The following is a 7458-nucleotide window of genomic DNA, read 5'->3' as shown; positions in this document are numbered from 1 at the left end:
GCCAATTGCTGGTCTGCATCAACATCAATAAAGGTGAGGTTGGCCATGAGACCTCACTTAGTCCCTTTGTGTGGTCATTGTGTTGGTATAAAGAGAGATTGAGTGTTTGTTTTGGAAAGCTTGTGTACTTCCTAACCATGGAGTTTGTGACAAAAGAGGGTGCTTCTCTGGTCCACACTCTGGATATTTCACTGGTTTTTTTACCATGCATTCTGGTTTTCATATGATTTAAATGGTTTGTCTTAGCAACCATATTAGTAAAAACATATCCATTTTTAGCTCTGATTTTTTACACAGGTGAGTTGTTCATAGTAATTAAATGAATTTTGTTGTTGAGCATAAGGATATTAAAAAAAGGGGGGTTGCATGGAATTATGACGGGCCGTTTTCACATACCAGGAATATTGTATGATTGGGATGGTATGGGTTGCCATACACCAAGACATGAACTAGCATTTTTTGAAATTTCTTGCCATCTCTTTTGGTTTGGGGTGACTTGCATTAGATAGTATTTGTTTACAACATGTACAGGCTTGGCATTATGCACATGGCCGTGGTTTTGTGCTCGGCATTCCACGTACTAACTCAAAATGATTAGGATTTTTTGTTTCAGGGTGAAGCCGCTAATGCCAATATTAGGCAATGTACATATAAGATACAACTACGTACTTACTGGGAAAGTTGTGATAACCGGTTAAAGGGTTGAGCCCGACGAGCTTGAGATTGCATTCTAATGCCGGTTTTTTTTTTAAAGAGCTACTAGCTTAATCATGGAGTCACATTGATGATAAAATGTGCTATATATTATGAGTTACATTGCATTCCATGATGGAGATGCCGTGACAAAAACAATCTGGATTTCATGGCTTTTTTCACTTAAGGCATGGCTTACCTACACTAGATTGAGCGAATTTCGGAATCTTTTTTACTCAAACTTAATGTAGAGGAGTTGTCACATTGATGATAAAATGTGCTATATATTATGAGTTACATTGCATTCCATGATGGAGATGCCGTGAAAAAAACAATCTGGATTTCATGGCTTTTTTCACTTAAGGCATGGCTTACCTACACTAGATTGAGCAAATTTCGGAATCTTTTTTACTCGAACTTAATGTAGAGGAGTTGACTTGTATTGATGAGTGCTTTTTTGTCTAAGCCAATCAATTGACAAATTGTTTACTAAAGCATAGAAAGAGGTTTTTTTGAGGGATTTACCTAAATCTGATAACAGAAGCTACTATGTTTTGACTAATGGTTATGTAGATGGAAGTACAAAAGAGATATACCGCATTTACTTGATTAGTTTTAGGATAGTTATCTGACTAAATAAAAGAAAAGCTCTATGAAATCTTGATAAACTTTGAACTAATGGTGGTACTAAGTCACTTGATCAGAAGGGGTGGTGGCCTTCTGATCAAAATGATACATAGGTAAATAACTATTTAAGGAAAATTAAAAACTGGGTTATATAGAAACCATACATATAATAGATACCATAATTCAATGGGTTTATGGTTTTTTTACAAGTTCTATTGAAGTTTTTACAAATTGAAATACATTTACACTTTGGATGTTTGTTTAAGGTTAAAAAGTTGTAAGTTGGACATGGATAACAACTGATATAGTCCGTTGACACCTATAAAACTCATTCAAGACTAACACATATATATGTTGTCTTGATTGAATGGATGCAAGTGAGGACTCTATCTTTTCTTCAAATTGTTTAGCTTGAAGCAAATGTCTGTCCATGATTACACTGGCTCGTACTACTTGAAAAGTACTTCTTTAATGGGTTACTATCATTGTATACTAGAATGAGGCCTTACTCTTATATACCATGTACAAAGATAATTCTAAAACCGAGTTGTTTTTGTGCTAATCTTTGACCTTTCTCTAAAGCCAGTTTTTTTTTTAATGTTAAAGTTCATTTATGTCTTATTATTTAAATTAAAAACAGCTACACACACACACACATCTCATTGCCCATCCTCGCCCATGGGCTACAAGAAAAGCCATCTTGTGCTTTATTTGTTGCCCACACACAAACCCTAGGCACAAACATAATGATCCACTGGGAAAAACACACACACACACTTGGTGCATCACACACTGCCCCCTACCCCACACACACAAACACATTGTCCGAGTAATATCAAACCTGATTTCAAATCCTCGAGGCCCCCTTTCCTATGCTGTGTCGATTGCCGTTCTCTTACAAAGTCCTGTTAGCGCGCTGGCATGTGCTTTGCCATTTGGCTTGCTTTAACTCGATCTACGGCTGTCCATTGTTGATGACAATCCTTCCTTGCGTGCTCACCAAGCCTCACAGCCCTTGGCCCCACCTCAGCTCCCAACCTTGCATGCACACGAGTCTCTCCATTTTTGGTACAACTCTCCACTTGCACGGAGGGTACAACTCACGCGCCTCCATGATGCCCCTTAGTTAGCCTCCCTCGAGGCTAAGTTAGCCTCCATGCAAGCTTCACCTTAACGTCGCGCTCCCCTGTCATCCCCCCTCCATCCCACCCCCGACGCCACATCCATACCGACGCCCAAGCGTTTACTTTTTAACGATGATGTGGATGGTCGGGATCCTCTCCCCTCTCGTGCCAGTTCCCAACCATGGATCCTAACGGCCAACCTTCATTGAAGACCAAAATAGATACAAGGGTATTTTGGGAATTTTTGAAATTTGAGGGGTATTTCGGGAATCTCCACAAATTAGAGGTATTACTATGAAAGGGCGAGGGGTTCCCCTCGGGATTATTTGATACAAGTTGTGTCAGGTGGGATCAACGGTCGCTATTAATTGGGGGCGGCGGGATTGGTTTACCGCTGTCCGATGGCGAATTAATTTCCAAGCGATCATCATGTGATCACAATCGAAGTGAACCCCCAAAAAACACAATGTGAACATCAAGTGATCGCCAAGTGATCCCCAATTGAGATGTGATAAAGGTAGATTACATCACGGCACCTTCCTGAAAGAACCTACTTCAAGCAAGTAGCAGTCTGGTTAAGAACATCACACCACCTCTGCACACAAATTTTTGTCGCCTTGGTTCCCCCTTGCCATATGGCGTGAGCTCCTTCATCCGGCCTGTGTGCCCTGCTCCTCCGGTGAGACACACAGTGGACTGAGCTAGTTTTGATAATTTTTCCTTTTTCTTTTTCATTCATGGTGGACCTATATAATGCTTGATCAGGTAGTGAAGAATGGAGATTAGGGTTTCAAGCAGAACCTGGGGCTCGATGACGACGATTGTCTTAACCACACTGAATTTCACGTGGAGCTGCCCAACGACAGAAATCGCAACAAGCACAGAAAGGAAGGTAAGCAGGGCCGAGACCAAAGACAGTACCTGAATCACTTGATGAAGCAAGGGCTCTCAGTCAAGACCACTTTGTCCACATTCCTGAAAGGCGCCGCAGCCCCCTCTCTTCAAACACACTCTGCTGCTTTCCACAATTTTGCTGCTTGTTGTAGGCGATTTTGCTTCATAGTCGTGAGACCTTTATCTGTCGTGTCTTCATCTTTGTATGCACACCTGTCGTTAGAGGGTCTGAGTTGATGGCCTACAATCATGCGTTTGTGATCAGATTTAATGTAGCGTGATGCAATCTTGTGCTAGTTTAGAATAGCCATAGCACGGGACTGCCTATTCAATGCCAACAGATGTGCAGAATATCACTGATCTGGCCTTTGCTTGGCTCTTGCAATGAGCACATGAAGCTGATTTGGCCGGTAACGATTGTTGTCATGGACACTGGGTGAGTCCATTTGGTTCGATCGCTTTGCTCATTGCAAGTTGGCATTCATGTGCCCAAAGCTCTGCATCTGCTGAAGAGTTGGTCACTTTCATGTCTTCTCTTTCCTTAGAATGTATATAAATAGTTGAATGGAAACTATGCAATTGAATGCAAATTTGTAGGTTTGTGTAGATGAATGCATCTATTGTTGGACACTCACTTTTGGATATCACTAGTACGAATGTTCCATTTTCTTTGGGCTTTCCATGAAAGTGTCTTTGAAGGCTGCCACATTTTTTGAGCTTTGTATGAAACTCAAGACCTATGAATGAATCCTTTTGCAAGATCCTGCAGATGTAGATGAGCAAGTCGTGATTTGTTTAAATGTTATTAACCTCTAATGGCTTTTGCTGGTCATAAATATGCCATTCACAAATTCAGTAAGCATGTTAAAGGAAATTCATTTGTTTGACATGAAGATGGAAGTCGTCGAGGTAAATATGGTAGTTAGCTCTGTCAAATCGGAAGGGCCCAACAAAATGTACAGTCTCGAAAGTGCCGGATAAGAATAGGAAACGTGTTTTGTCTTGCGCTGTTGTGATTTTGGAATAGATTGGGGTGGTTGTTGAGCAACTTTTCAGTCTTGGAGACTATGAGAAAAGATCAATAAGGTCTGAAGCCTTTAGCTTGAACACTTGTATATGTAACTAGTACGGCCGGCCGCCTTCGGCCGCCTCTCTCTCTCCCCCTCTCTCCCTCTTTATCGCGTGCAAATGGGTTTTTTTTCGTTTTGGACTTTAGCCTTCGGGTCGTAGATTGCGACACGTGTAAAGGGGAGCCCTTCGGCCATATTATGTTAGTAGAATGAGCCATTGACAAAGCTATCAAGTGCAAACACTATAAGCAAGTTGTTATTGGCTATCATTTGTAGAAACTTCCGAGGTTTTAGTACAATTTAATCCTAAAATCCTCTTGCAGTACTTACCCATAAGGCTTCTTTAAAGTTTAGTTCTCTCTCCATCTTCCATCAATATGTGACTTTATCAATCTCTATTTCAATTTTAGCTTAGTCCAAGCACTAGTCTCATTGATTTTTGAATCTAGCAATCCTTGGAAACTGTTGACCAACATTTTTTCTTAATGAGAGATAGAAACACGTGCCGAGAAATAGAGTCGGTGGGGGGGAGAGAGAGACCCACATTTTCCCTACCCCTTCAATGCCTACCACCTTACCCTGATGCCACAGAATCCCCTCAACATTCCACTCAATTCCTCTTTTTTTCAAACTTGACCACACATACACATTTTACCGTGCTTTACGACAAAGATCCTTCTCAACATAACATCCAAAAACATGCTTTCAAGGCTCAAGATTGATTGTAGCCCTCAAAACATGTTTGGATGTCTCATTTGATATTGTACCTATTTATATTTGGTGTTGGAATGTGAAGTCTCATGCTTTTTGGCTAGCCTACAACCATGTTTATTATCCAAGATGCCTAAGAAGATGCAAAAATGAGTGCTCTACTTTTGATCACATTTGAGTTTTGTTTTCTCACATTTTCACCCTAGATCACTCTAGGTATATCTTTGTCCACCTGGGCATTGTATGGACTCTCAATTGCCACCCTCATGTCCACAATCTTCAAGCATTTAGTCATTAATCAATGCAACATAGAGCATGCGATATGTTTCATTTGGTGCCATAGGTCATATTTGACCTTGTAGGACGATCCCCCCCCCCCCCCCCCCCCCCTCTCTCTCTCTCTCTCTCTCTCTCTCTCTCTCTCTCTCTCGCGTGTGTGTATGACATGAAAATTATCCAAAATTTTCTCTATATGAAAATGGTAGTTGTCCTCACGAGGTTAGATAAGATACAACCCAATCAAAACAAGGGGTTGCCCCCAACAAAGATGATTTTTGAGCTACGATCATGTTTGGGTGGGGGTGTCAACCTTCCTTACACTCTTTCAATGTTGATTTTTGTTGACTCTTATGAAGGCTACAATCAAAGCAGAGCATTGATAGCATCTTCCGTGACAAATGTCAACATGACATTTTTGGGTAGAATGATAAATTGCACATATACAAGGACAAAATGCATTAAATTTCAATCCATGTAGCCACTTGTGAGCAAAAACCAATGCTCTTAGGTTTTTGAAGGATCATTTTTGCTCATATTAATACTCATTTTATTTTCTTTTAAAAGCCAGTGGAAAAAAAACTCAGGCAATATCACGAGAAGATTTAAAAATTTTCTCATGTAGGAAAAGGGAGACTTTTTCAGTGTTTTTCATACAATGCATAACATCATGAGCTTCTGTGAGGGAGGCACGGCATACCTAGCTAGGTACAATTGGGGGCAGGGGACCGCCGACCCGTTAGGTAGAAATTTTCTCATGTAGGAAAAGGGAGACTTTTTCAGTGTTTTTCATACAATGCATAACATCATGAGCTTTTGCTCAGGAGGCACCACATACCTAGCTAGGTACGATTGGGGGCAGGGGACCACCGGCCCCCCCACCGGGCTGGCGGTCCCCTGCCCCCAATCGTACCTAGCTAGGTATGTGGTGCCTCCCTCACAGAAGCTCATGATGTTGCGTTAAGTCATAATGTGGGAATTATTGTGAGAATCTGTCCAAAACTTCTTATGTATGAAACTTTTTGCCTATTTTATGCCTAAGTTGGGGTCAAGAGCTTCCAATTTGTATCCACGGAGCGCCCATTTAGCGTTTTAGTCAAAACCTACGTATAAGGTAGACGTTAACATTGATCAAAAAAGAAACCATGCTTTAAACCTTAGTTGCTGTGCCTAATTTATGGACAAATACCTTACTTTTGGAAAGCCTAAATTGGAGAAATATTTCGGTCTTTCAAAGCTCTTTTTACCAAAATTGAGGATGTTTTGGTCAAAAACCTGGGAATCAAAGTGAATCTGTAGGTTAACTTCAAGAAAATGCATGGTTTAAGCCCTCCAAACTAGCACACATAGAATTTACAGATAGCCCCTTTTCAAGATTTTGCCGCACATAATTTATTGAAAATATAGAATCTAGAACAAACTATGGTTTACTCAAAGATGGGACCAAACTGAGTGTGCCTTTTCTCCTCGTCGGGCAACCTCTTTATATTAAGAGCAAGCAGTTACAAGGTTGTTCACACAAAGGTCTATCCGGCCACATACCACACCAAAGGGTGCTAAGAGCAAAAACCAAAGAACCTAAGAAACACTAGCTCTCAAAACAAGAAACACATTGTGCAAGTGTGCATCGCCTCTACAAATGTGTAGTACTCAAAGATGCAACCAAACTGAATGCGCCTTTTCTCCTAGTCGGGCACCTTTGTATATTAAGAGCGGCACATTCTCCTAGTCGGGCACCTCTTTATATTAAGAGCAAGCAGTTACAAGGTTGTTCACACCAAGCCCTATCTAGCTACAAACCAAAATACATTAATGAAAATGAATGTTACTAATCTTATATCAAGAAACTAGCTATACTAGGTCGGTATTGGCCCACTTTTATAGAAGATATCTCTCAAATAAAGGAGAAAGACATTAAGAGTGCACAATTCTAGCAATCTAAGAAAATCCCAACTGTATTATATTAAATGTGATGCATGCATGTTCAAATTGCATAAAGAACAAGTTTTACTAAATGAAAATTGTATATCAAGCCCACACAACATAATTTGATATTATTTTAA

General features: G+C 40.4%; 1 long non-coding RNA gene across 1 annotated transcript; it reads left to right on the top strand.

Annotated features, from left to right (window-relative positions):
* Positions 1-2865: 2865 nt before the first annotated feature.
* LOC147459967 (uncharacterized) lies at positions 2866-3928 on the top strand. Its single transcript, XR_015187742.1, has 2 exons — positions 2866-3123; positions 3210-3928. It is a non-coding gene; the product is annotated as an uncharacterized LOC147459967 (long non-coding RNA).
* The last annotated feature ends 3530 nt before the right edge of the window (positions 3929-7458 follow it).

The sequence above is a fragment of the Adiantum capillus-veneris genome, chromosome 4 (genome assembly GCF_014529385.1).
Source record: "Adiantum capillus-veneris isolate H3 chromosome 4, ASM1452938v2, whole genome shotgun sequence".
NCBI lineage: Eukaryota > Viridiplantae > Streptophyta > Polypodiopsida > Polypodiales > Pteridaceae > Adiantum > Adiantum capillus-veneris.
The sequence above is the reverse complement of the archived record's forward strand: the minus strand, read 5'-3'. Positions and strand labels throughout refer to the sequence as shown.